We start from the raw sequence: 13,319 nt of genomic DNA on the forward strand, positions 1-13,319 counted from the left end.
GACTCAGATTTGTATCATATGTAGGCCTTATATTTCATTAATTCAATTTTTACCATACAAACACATTCGAGGTCAATAAAGATGGGTTTTTAACATTTTTTCTCCAAACCTCTCCATATATTATTTTATAGGTTTTGATTCGAACTCACATTGATAATCCAAACAATCTATCTCGTAAGTTTCACAATAAAAATCTTATAAGCAAAAATCAACTTTATCATAAAATTATAAATACAAAAATAAACCGCATTTTATTTTATAAAATGAATGGTAAATACAATCAAATTTAAAATTGATTTTATAAAACAAAATGCAATTTGTTCCCATATTTATAGTTGTCCAATGAAACTAATTTTTTTTTGTTAAGATCACCTTCATTGTAGAGCTTACGAGATAAACAGTTCAGATCCTCAATGCTGGTTCGAATTAAAACCCATAAAAGAAGTGTGGATAGCTATGGAGAGATAATGTATGAAATGGAGCTTATCCCTTTGATAATTGGGTAAATTACAAGTACCCTTTGAGGTTTACTTCAAATACAAATAATTATCTATAATTGTATAAATTACATTTTGCAATTTCAAATTTATAATCGTATAACAAATGACTCATTTTATTAATAAATTATCAAGTAAAGTAACCATTTTTAATAATATCATAAATATATTTCAATTAACAATTCACGTAATCTTAGTATTATATATGAGAGTAGTTACAAATTTTGTTTTTGTTAATTTTATTAAATAAAAATCTATTAAAATGAAGTATCTGTAATTTTAAAAAATATAGAGACAATTTGTATTTTAAGCAAACTTTAAGGAGTATATTTGTAATTTATTCTTAATAATTTAGCAGAAATATTTTTAAAAAATATAGAGGCAATTTGTATTTTAAACAAACTTTAAGGAGTATATTTGTAATTTATTCTTAATAATTTAGCAGAAATATTTTTAAAAAATATAGAGGCAATTTGTATTTTAAACAAACTTTAAGGAGTATATTTGTAATTTATCTTTAATAATTTAACAGAAATATTTTAAAAAAATATAGAGACAATTTGTATTTTAATCAAACTTTAAGGAGGATATTTGTAATTTATCCTTAATAATTTAACAGAAATGTTAGAGGTCTTACAAACATTATACAAAAATTATTTTAAAATTTTTAAAGTTTGATGCTTATAATGAAATAAATATTGAGTTTTTAATTTTGTTAATTTAAATATTAAAAATTTATTTTATTTTCAACCTAAACTATATATTTATTTTCGTTAAGTAAAATTGACAAAAAAAATTGATAATTTAGTTATTAAACTCAATAAAAAATAATATCTTAGATATTTTTTTGTACGTCTAAGTTGAGCTGGTAGATGGTTTAGATTGAAAAAAATAAATAAATAGATGGTTTAGATTGAAAATAAATAAATAAAAAATTAATGTTTAGATTGATAAGATTTAAAACTTGAAATTTATTTTGTTGTAAAAGTCAAATTTTATAAATATATGTATATATTTTTTTGTACTCGGTTCATGAATCCAAACTTGAATTTTGTTTAGTCAAAAGTCTAGGCGCGAAAACACTTTATCCATAAGGAAAAGCTTAAATAAAATGACAAAAATACCCATACTATATAGATACTAGGGTTAGAGGCATCTCCATCGCCTTTCTTCACGTCTTTTTTCTCTCTTTAAATCATTAATCTCTCTCTCTCAAATATCCAGAAGGCACCAGAATTGCAGACTCTTTTTCGTTCATTGTCAGCAACGCCTCTTCTTCGTTCATCGCCTCCTCCTTACCTACTTCAAGATCCGCCATTAGCATCTCCATTTCTCTTCTGCTCTTGTCTCCATTTCTCTCGTCTCCAACGTTGAGATCTGCCTTCAATAGTCGCATCGCAACGTCGCAAGTGTGAGTTTTGCTCCATCAAGTTCCATTTGAGGGCCAAATCTAGATGAGTCTAGGGCCAAATCTCGATGAGTCCGAATCCTTGGCCACCCTTTCCTACGGCGCTTCAAGCGGCGGGTCAAAACGACGTCGTTTTGATCTTTTTTTTCTTCTCCTCCTTTTATTTTTCAGCCTCGTTTTTCGTTTGCCTTTTGTTTGTGAACCCTAACCCCTCTTTGAGAGAGACGAACAAAGAGGGTGACACAGATGGCTGACGTAACTCCTGCAGCTTGGCGACAACAGTTAAGCGAGTAGAGGCGACGACGAGGCGCGAGGGGAGGCGGCAACGAGGTCCGTTTCGTCCTTTCGTCTTTATTCTCATTTTTGTTACTTATATATATATATGATTTCTACAGATTTGATTTCTACTGATATATATATATATATATATATATGATTTCTACTGATATAACAAGCTTCTTCATTGGGCACGAAAAGCTTTGAATAGGTACTTTACAAATTAATTCAGGATTTTTGTCAAATTTGTGGAGAGAAAAAAGAAAATTATATTAGTTATTAAAAAAAACTATTTTTATTAACAAAAATCAAACATTGGTGCTTGTTTATTTTCCCAGATCTCCTCCTATATATTACATTTTCTGTGATTAGAATGTGATTAACACTCAAATATAATGGTGTTTGTCAAATTTGTGGAGAGGAAAAATAAAATGATATTAGTTATTTAAAAAAAAAAAATCTATTTTCAAATTGTTTTGTACCTTTAAAAAAAATTATGTATAAATAATCTTATTTTTCTTTTGTATATATATATATATATTAAGAAATTTGATATACTAGTAAAGAGTTATTCTACTTTTTATAAATTAAAAAAAAAAATTAAGAGTTATTCTACATATTCAAGTAAAATATTGAATAAGATATGCGATTGAGTTTGCTTGAAGTTCCCTATTATGCCTTACTTTTTTTTCAAAGAAAAAGATTATGTGATTGTGTTTGCTTGAAGTTCTCTATTATGCCGATTCCAACGACAGTTTTGTTTTTGGTGTGTCTAGTTTTCTTCTTGGTCCAAACTTGTGGACTATGGATTATTCTTGAATGTTGATGTATTGATTGAGTGCCACAAATGTTGATGGTGATGTGGGTCTCTCAGGAACAAAAATTGACCAAGGGATCGCATATGCACTGGTGTTGGTGGCATTGGTGCTCTCATACCCCATCCACACCTTGGATGTCCCCTTCAACTTTTAAAGAAACTGATGACTAGTGGAGTGGGAGCTATGTATGCATTAGGAAAGGGGTTTTAAGTTGGTGGTTTGCCTAGGACATGAAATGAGTCTTTGTGTGTAGTGTTCTGACTTGAAAATTTTTTGATTTTGTGGCTATTGCTAATTTCATACTCTGTTTGATTGTCATTTTGATTCACCTTTTAATCACAACTTTTTTTCCTTACAATTCTATTAGTATATTGGCTTATCCATTTATTGAGACCTAATCTATGAGGTGCATATGCAACTTGGTATTTGTGTTCTTTGTCACATGGTGTGAATATTTGTGTAATGTGGATGGAATCACAACTTCATTCTTTGGCACATGGTGGGAATATTTGTGTAATGTGAATGGAATCACAGCATTAATTAAGGAATGGATTGAAGGGTAAACAACAAAAATTCAATATGTTGAACCAATTGAGATTGTATTTTTAATCTTTGATTTGTAGAAGAAATTGTTTTTTATCCTTTTCACTTTTTTGTTCTTTTTTCGCAAATTTAAAATTGAGAAAATTGTAATTCAGTGGGATATTCTCAAAATAATTACAAATTAATGGAATACTTTATCAACTTTAATAATTAAAGTCATAAACTTTTTCATTGAAACAATCTATTGATTTGTAATTTCCCCTTCAAAATTTGAACAGAGCATAAGTTTTGGTCTCCCAACAACATAGGACCCAATTAGGCCATAGTTCACAATCTAGTTTTAGTAGTTCATTCCAATACTAAGGCCAAGTTTGGGAAGTCCCAAATAATCTATCTTTTTATCTTTTTATCTTTTTTCCATTACATCACCTCTCTACTTTTCTGTGCATCTTTTCGTAAAAAGACAAAAAGTACACTTATTTAGGTCATTCCCAACAACTCCTAAATGAAACATCCAACCAGTGGAACACTGTCAAATCTCAATCTCTAATTTATTTATGGATCTTTAAGTTGGGTTACAACATAAACAATTTGAAAAGTATAATCTCAAGAAAAGTCATCCTATCCAAATTAAAAGAAATGAAGGAATCAAGTTTCTCATCATAAACCATCCTTCTTGCTCATTGACTCAATTTTCCCTTGCCTCTGTTCCATCAAGAGTGAATTTCTTCACTTTCTGTAGAGATAAAATAAAAGGAATTAGCAAAACCAAGCAGAGAACAACAGTTTTATACATACACATATATGCACAAAACATATGAACAAATGATTTGCATCATTCTAACTATAACATTCATATTAATTTTAGGGCAAACTTTACTTTACCCCCCTATGGTTTGGGTCATGTGCGGTTTACCCCCCTGACATTCAGATATCAACATAACCTCCCTGTGGTCGTTGGACTAAAGCGTACCGTTAGCTTTTCTATCTAAGATAACAGAATGTGAAAGTCACGTGCCTCTATAGAGAGTGAGTCCATTTTTATGACGAAAATACCCTTTTTATCTCTTCAAATTTACAAAAGATGCCATTCTGTTTCAACCTTCTTTTTCTTCACCACCTCTCTCTCTCTCTTCTCTCTCTCTCTCATCCCCTTAAACCACCACCCATATCCAACACACCCAATTGCTGTAATGTTTATAAATACATTACAGGAATTCATGTGTATATGTATATATATGTATGTATATACCTGCGAAATTGAATGCTAGACCAAAATCACATATTCTCTTCTCACTTTACTCCAGTAAATCTCTCAATCTCTACATAAGAAAGAAAGGAAAAACAGAGTAGCAATGGATTCCATGTTTATTTCAAGTTTTTTTTTTTTTTGTTTTTTTTGGGTGTGTGTTGTTTTTGTGTTCCCAGGGTTGATGTTGTTGATGCTCACTTTAGATTTAAGCTTCAAATCCAATTGCATTGGTTCAATTTGGAGAAAATACATTTCATGTGTCTATTGTTCTTCCCATCCACTGTCCTTTTCAAATCAATATTAAGAGAACATATATTTACTCATTGAGTTTCTGAAGAACTTGCAAATCTGCTCTTCTTTGACCACAACTAGATCTTGGATGTAGAGTAGCTATCAGTTTTAGACCCAATACCAATTTTCTTCCTTTCCATGTCCCCATCAACTATAGGTTTGCCATTGCCATTTTGTTGTATTCCGTTCACAATCTTTATATCATCACCATTTCGATCATGACTCAATGCCACTTTGACGTTTGTATCGCCAACTACATACTGATACAAACCCATTGAATAACATCTTCTCGCGTCCAAATTACAACTACTGGTCTTCCCTTCACCTGTCTCCCCGGCACCATCGTCTAATTTTCTCAACTTTCCAAGTCTTACTGGGAAAACCCCCTTTTCACGGACAATTTCCTCAATTTCTACAGTCATCTGATTCAAAACAAACCCATTATGTCGATTATTAGGAAGCCCATCATCTTCTCTAAAATCATCGAAACCAAAAATTGGGTTTTCGATGGATAGTCCAAGAGTAGAAAGAGTCCCTCTACAAAGAGGACATGTTGAGTTTGATAAGAAACTGAAATGATTTCTATTATTGATTTCTACCATTTTGTGAGCAAGAACAAGGCTCCATTAATTTCTCTTTTGAGTTGAGTTAGAATGGTTAGAAAAAATTATGGTCAACAATTATAAAAGCTGATGAATATCTGAGCACATGGTGTGCGATCAAACATGTACATACATATGTGTATATATATGTATATGTATGTATACATATAAAGTTTGAAATAGAGAGAGAGAAGAAGAAGATAAAGATGGAGAGAGAAAGAACTGGTTTCCCCTGAAATAATATATACATGAGGGTATAATTGTCAATTTACAACTTCTGTTAACAGAAGTTAGTGTGTGTTTTAGCCCATCAACCACAGGGAGGTTAAGTGGTAATATCCGAATGTCAGGGGGGTAAACCGCACATGGCCCAAACCCCAGGGAGGTAAAGTGAATTGCCCTTAATTTTAATACCTCATTCATTTTGAATGGCAATATCAGCTACATAAGATCACAAAATTTCATACTACCACAAACAAAAGCAACTAAAGGAAGGGTGAGAGAGACTTTAAAAAAATCATAAGAATAAATAGTATGCAAGGAGCATCTTTCAATAATTTCCTACAACAAGTCAACATTCATTCGAATTACTTATCTATCTATGATGTTTGAATTAATGCTAGAACACATGAAGAGTAAAGCCTACAAAAATGCAAGAGAGAGAGGGTATCACCGAAAATGAGAACAACCCATTACCGTCACTAATTCAGACCTAATATGCATATTATATCATGCAATCTTCTAATAGACAGACACCATGTCCTACCCAAGGTTGTTAAAATCGGGATCCTACGTTTGATCGTTAGAGGTGTTTATAAGATCAGATCGTAGAATCGGATCGAGGATCGTAAGATCCTATCGAAAAAAATAAATTACATAATAATTTAATTTAGATAAACATTTCTTAAAAAGTTTATACAAAATGAGCCTATATTCTATTAAAAAGAAATGAAGATATTGTGAAAAATATAATACTCCATGTAAAATGTACATATAATATTACACAATAGAAAACTCGATGGTAAAAGTTTTGTATTTCATCAAAAAAGAGGGCGAAGAAGGAAAATTCTATGACAAAATACTTTACAATCTACAATAATGCATAGAAAGTGAAGAAAAAATATTTAACAAAGTCGGATATGAAAATAGATTAAAAACTCAAAAGAGCAGCTTAACCGAATGATAAGGTTTGTCGTTAGCATTCCTGACGAAGCGGATTTGAGTCACAAAAATAATCTTTCCAAAAATTAGGATAAAGTTGCAACCATCTTACCCACCTTAGACTCCACTAAAGCTAAGTTTATTTTTCCTACTAGTTAATTTTTTTTAAATTATCGCAATATTTGAATGTTTGTTTCCTAGTTTGTTTTTCTTAGTCTATTTGATTCAATACTACTTAATTTTTATTATTTATTTTGATCACATCAATTGGTATTTAGACAACAAATATAAAATTTACAATAAAATATGTCATACAATACAAAATAAGGCTTGTAAATTGGATCGGATAGGATCGGATTTGGATCGGGATTCCACAATCCTATAAGATCCCATTACCAAGATCGAAAGATCCTACTTATAAGGAATTTACATAATCCGGATCGATTGTACTCCAATGGATCGTAAGATCGTAAGATCCGGATCGGAATTCTGATAACCACAGTCCTACCACTACAATGTTTTAATGATCTTTTCTAACCTTACAAGTATCAAGTCTTACCAAGGTTTACATTATAAACCTGCGTATATAGTAGCATAACAATGAGATATTCACTTTCAATAAGCATTCAATAAAGTCAAGTCTCACCAAGTTTTAACATTAAAATCTTATTTTTTTGTTTCAAGTTTCAAATTAAATGGTAAAACCAGAGCTGAAGAAATGGTAAAACTATCTGATTGACAAGGGTGCTGTCTTAAGTTTATAACCAATTGTAGATACCTCATTTTTGACCGTCCTCAAGACTATGACGTCATCACTTGTACATATGATGATTATGTTTGTTTGTATTCGTTTTGAGGGCCCAAAGTCCTTGACGGAATGCCCTGTCTTTGAGCTTTTAGACCTTGTCCTTTCTGTGCCTTGTTTTGGATCAAAACTTGGTGCCTAGAACCTTGTGGTGACCTGGCAACCACCACTAGAGGCTGTTGGCCATGGCTTGTGCTTGTCGGCCATTGGTGTGGCCGGTCAGCTACCAGTGGTGGCCGACGGCCACCAGTCTCTTTTTCCAGATATTTGTTGATATTTGTTGACAGTTGTGCCAGTTGTTAGCACATTAAGCTGCATCTCCCTACACGTGTATGGTAGGATGTTTCTAAGCTCAAGGCATGTTTTTCTATATATAGGGGGGTTCCTCCCCCATTTTCGAGGGTTAGAAAATTTAGAGCAAAAATCTCTCTCTCTCTCTCTCTCTTATAATTTTGTGCCTAATTGCTTGTTTTCTCTACATTGTTGCATACACATCCTAAATCAAATCCTCTTACCTTTGAGCTGAGGTTATCTGGGATCTTCTTAGGGCTATTGAAGGTGGTTTTAGCTTGGTTTTGTGCCTAGAATTGCCCTTTGCTTCAAAAGATAGTTTACTTGCCTTGTTTACTTTGTTCTGCAAGCTTGTTTTACCATCTTTTCTTACTGTTTTGGGGCTGGTTTTGAACTGAAAAAAAAAAAATCTATTTTGGAGGCCTAAAAGTGCTGATTTGGGCCTCCTTTTTAGTTAGGGAGTGGTTCACCATTCTTGCTTATGAGTTTATAAAGCTTTTGTGCCTTTATTCATAACTTTCAAATCAACTTTTTTGGGTCTTTTAACCACTGAATTTCAGAGGTTTTTCAGTGGCAAAAAACTCATTTTGAAGTCCAAATTTGGAGGGGTTAGCCTCCCCTCCTTATGTCTTGTTTGCATGCTTAGTTAGATTCACATGTTAGCATGTTTTTTTAGCTTAACTTAGCTCAAGTCCAGCATGTCTTAGCCTCTGAAATAACCTGTTTTAGCTCTATTTTGGGCTAGTAAATTTCTTTGGGTATTTTTTTGTATAGTTGCAATGTAACCCCATGTATTAGCTTAATATTTTGGCTTTTCATGACTTAAGTGCAGCATGTTTTAGACCATATTTAGGGTTGTTTTGCCTCTGTTTTTGGTTATTTGTTTCATTTGAGCCTTGTATGGCATGGTTGTAGTGTTAATCCCTTCACTAGCTTAGTATTTTAAGGCTTTAACCCTCATTGGTGTAAGTTGATTGCATGTTTTAGTGCTTTTTCTACTTCATTTCAACACTTATAATCTCTGCAATCTCCCTCATTTCTTCACCTTTTGGTTTTGCTTTGAAAGTGGTTTCAAACCACTTGTTTGCCTAAGTGTGAAATGGAGGTGATACACCTAATGGTTTAATCCCTTAGGGGGTTCATTACCAACAGTGTAATGCCTCTTTTATGCCCAAAGAAACTTGTGGTTTGAGCCCTCTTTCCATTAGAGAACACTCACCAATGGACTTAATGGATTAAGGAATGATTTGGTAATTAAAATGAGAAAACAAAATTGGCAAGTAAAAGAAGCAAGATAAGCATTCGTTGTGTTGCATTGCATGTGTTCAAATCGGACATTAATTTGAACACAAGAAAAATGAGACATTTCATACTCAAAAGTGATAAAATGTGTCATTTTCCTTGATCTCCATTGCCCTTGATCATGCATGATAGGTTGATGGACATTTTGGTCTTGTTGTGCATTTATTGAATTTGCACAATTGGTTTCACAAGCCATCATGCAATGAAATTGCTTGATTGATGGTTTGTGAACCAAAACTTGTCCCTCCTTTATTTCCCCATGAAAAGGAGAGGCAAGGTGTGCAAACAACCCTTGAGAAATACATTGTTTTGCTCTGTTTTTCTCTTTGTTACAGTAAGGAAGTTCAAACTAGTAGTGGCCGACAGTCACCACCAGTGGCTGACCGGCCACCAATGGTAGCCGATCGGCCACCATTGGTAGCCGACCGACCCCCTGTCGACCACCAATGAAAATTGAGCAGTGTGTTGGTAGGGTGGGACAGAGATGTTCTGGAAGTGGGCAGCATTTTCAGTGACCAAATGTGCAAACAGAGGCTTGCAGCAGCAAAACAGCGACTTTTCGGGTGAAAATCGAGCATGCATGCATCCATCGCTTCCCGGGATTAGCTAATTAGTTTAATTAGCAATAGCTTAAATACGTGTTGTAATTAATTAGTTGTAGCTAATTGAGTGTTGTAAATAATTAGTTAATTTAACTAGTTATTTGATTTCAGTTTGTAATAATTAGTTAACTAGAATAGTTAATTAGTTTCAAGTGTTGTAATAATTAGCTTAATTAGTTTAGTTTAGATAATTAGTCAGCTTATTCATTTGGACCCTCCTTCGCGAGGGCGTAATGTTGTAATAAGTGTGTGTGCGTGTATGTATGTCTTCCAACCTCACATCTTTCTCCCTTTTATTTAATCGCTTTTGATGGTTAGATTAGGGACATATTTCAAATTAGCATACCTTATGCTTGCATCCATTCATTTGTATTGCATGCACCGAGGCTCGGCGTATCATTCAAACTACATTGTCATTTCTATACTTATTTGAATACGTGCTCAATCACATGTTGTTCAAATCGATCATATGTCATATTAGTAGCCGAGCCTATTAATTGCATATTGCATGTGTTGCATTAGACACTTAACATAGTTAGGAATCATGCATATGTCACTAACTCATATTTTCCTAGCTTGGAGTACTAGGTGAGTCTTTACGCTTTAGCATACTTGCATAAGTGTGAATGTTACCATGATTAGCATGCTTGCCATGAGGCTATGTGCTTAAATGCTAAACTGCTTGAATGCCTGTGGATTAAGGCTTGTTGTTTGAATTGGAACGATTCAACGAATGTGCGTTTTAAGCCCACTTTGTTGAGTAGTAAATCATGCTTTAAGCCAACTATGTTTGGTGGCAAATCCACACACTTTAAGGCCACTTGAGGTGGCAAATTCAAACCATTTTCGCAAACAAACATGAGTTGAATTGTTCCAAATTGAGCAAACTAGTCCATACTTGTTTGTGCACATCACATAGTAAAGCTAGTCTAATAATCAGAACAAGAGCACATAATGTTTATAAAATATCATATCATGATTAGTAGAAGCCGATCTTTGATCGGGCGAGTGGGGGTGCTCAATTCATGACCTTCCCCTCTCGTACCTAAGTTTCTGAGCCGAGGCAACTTTGGTGATGACGGACACGTAGCCTTCGGCACGAGTCAGGGTTTCCTAAATTTTCCCAAAACAAAAAATATTTAGGTGGTGACTTTGTATCTGGCAAAGTAGCTCAATTTTGGCATTATTTGATTTAAAATCAATTTTTCAAAACAATTTGTCAGATTTGGGCTCTTTGGTGATTATTCGTTTCACATTGCACTTGTGAGATTAGATTCAGAACCGTGGGAGTCTGCACTGTGATGCCTTTCTTTTCAAACCTTTCGACAGGGGGCGCGAAAAAGGCGAGTCCACAGTTTCTGGCGACTCTGCTAGGGACTTAGAGAACTTGACTCAAACTCATGATATGACATTTTTATCTACATTTATGTGTTTATTTGCATTTTGCATTTGCATTGGTGCGCCTAAGTCACAGTGTTTGCCATCTACTATTCTTAAGCGGTTTGCCGGAGGCTTGCTTGGAAAAGCTTGCCAAAAGGCTGACTGGTTGCGGGCTCTACCACGATGGGAACACAACCATTGGATCTGGACTACCACTGTACCGTTTGACCCTCCTTTCACTTCTCGATGTGAGGTGTGAGTGGTATATTAAGTTGTCTTGCTGAGGTACCCTTTTTGACTAATCTACCTAGTTGCATATCGGAAACCATAGAGACTGTTCCAAACTAGGATAGGTTGCTTACCCGAATGCAGGAATTGTATAAAACCTCTTGTTTTGCGTAGTGAATCCCTAGCTCCTGACGAAATTAGAACAAGGTAACCCTATCCCATCATAGCGGTGTTTTGGCTCTCACTTGCTTGATATGTGCTTTTAGAGTGAAACTCTGTAGGAATGTATGTATCAGTTGCAAGTCTGGGTATCAGTTTTGAGGCAAAAATCAGTGTTGAGTATAGTTCTCCAGCTTATGATTACAACTACATGTCATTTGTGTTTGAACCGAGGTGTTGTGCGATTTCTGATTTTTGTTTCTTTTTGCTTTATTTTCTTTTTGCAAGGTAGTTTTTCACTATTGCTTCTGACAATTCAATTACCCCCCAAGCACTCTAGACTCGTGTAAGGAGACTCTATAGATCCGGGGATCTTGTCAGGGGACAACCAGTGTTTGCTTCCCTCCCACCGGTTACAAGACGAATAAGGGTTATGCATAACTCACCAGTTCAGCAGTCACCAATTCAGCAGTCACCACTTACTTCGCCTGTGCCCAGTTAGGCTCGGTCTTCTACTTCTACTCCAGAAAGAGAGTATTCACTAGTTCCGATAGCTCAGCATCTTGTAGTCAGCATGGAAGATATGCTTCGTCAACTCCAACAGGCTATTGAGACTATGCAGCTAGATGCTGCCTGCCAAGCTGAGGTCATAGCCCGCCAAACTAAGATCATAGCCTGCCAAGCAAAATTTATAGATAGGCTTCAGCAACAGCAACCTCAACTAGCAGTAACCTCTGCATCCCATGTATCCCCAATGGGAATTCCGACACCCGGGGTCACAATACATGTCTAAGAAAATGCAGGCATTCAGGCAAATCCCATCCCACCTCAGACCTCCAAGGCACCAATTTACCAGATGGAGGCGCCATTTGAATTTGAGGTTGACCCTACTGCATTAAAGGTCAACAAGCTAGGAAAGCTTTTCAAGCGGGCACAGGGTGTAAATTCAATCCTTGATATTGAGGATGGCTATACGGACTCGGCAGTGACTTTGCCAGACAGATTCAAGATGCCGCACATAGACCGGTTTGACAGCTCCGGGGATCCTAAGGTCCATCTATGGTTATTTTCGGATATCCTACGACCAATGGGTCTCACCAGACTGTAAAATCTGTTGATTTTTAGCCAGACCCTGTCGAGTATAGCGGCCATCTGGTATGCAAAACTGAAAGACTCAGTGAAACGGAGCTGGGATGAATGGCTGAGGCCTTTGTAACGCAGTGCTCCTACAATACCCAAATCGAGGTCACTACCTGTGATCTTGAGGCGACCGCCAAGAACCGAATAAGGGTTTCTCAGACTTTGTGACTCGATGGAGAGCTAAGGCTTCTATGATGACTACCCGGCTATCCGAAAAAGATCAAATTAGAATGATCGTCCGCAACCTGTAGGGGAGATTACTATAGAAAATGATTGTTTTGCCCTTGTTCACATTTGCTGATCTCCATGCGATAAGAGTTCATATTGAGGATACAATGAGACAAGGGTTGATAAATGATGAGAAGGAGCAGCCCAAGAGGGCTTTCACATGCAGTTCCAATGCGACTACTAGCGGTAGCGCAGTTGTACGGCCTTCAGATGTGAGTATGGTCACCACCGCACCCAAGACTGCCAACCCTTTTGCCAGTACATCCAACTCAACTTCACAAACCTCAAGCCATCAGGACTAAGGCCAAAGGGTCTTCACCCGCTCTACATGAGTTT

At 35.3% G+C, this 13,319-nt stretch overlaps 1 pseudogene; it reads right to left on the bottom strand.

The window, feature by feature from the left end:
* Nucleotides 1–5,114: 5,114 nt before the first annotated feature.
* Nucleotides 5,115–5,687, bottom strand: LOC114284541 (RING-H2 finger protein ATL46 pseudogene; annotated as a pseudogene).
* Nucleotides 5,688–13,319: the final 7,632 nt, after the last annotated feature.

The sequence above is a fragment of the Camellia sinensis genome, chromosome 6 (assembly GCF_055761805.1).
Source record: "Camellia sinensis isolate YWXY chromosome 6, ASM5576180v1, whole genome shotgun sequence".
NCBI classification, from domain to species: Eukaryota; Viridiplantae; Streptophyta; class Magnoliopsida; order Ericales; family Theaceae; genus Camellia; species Camellia sinensis.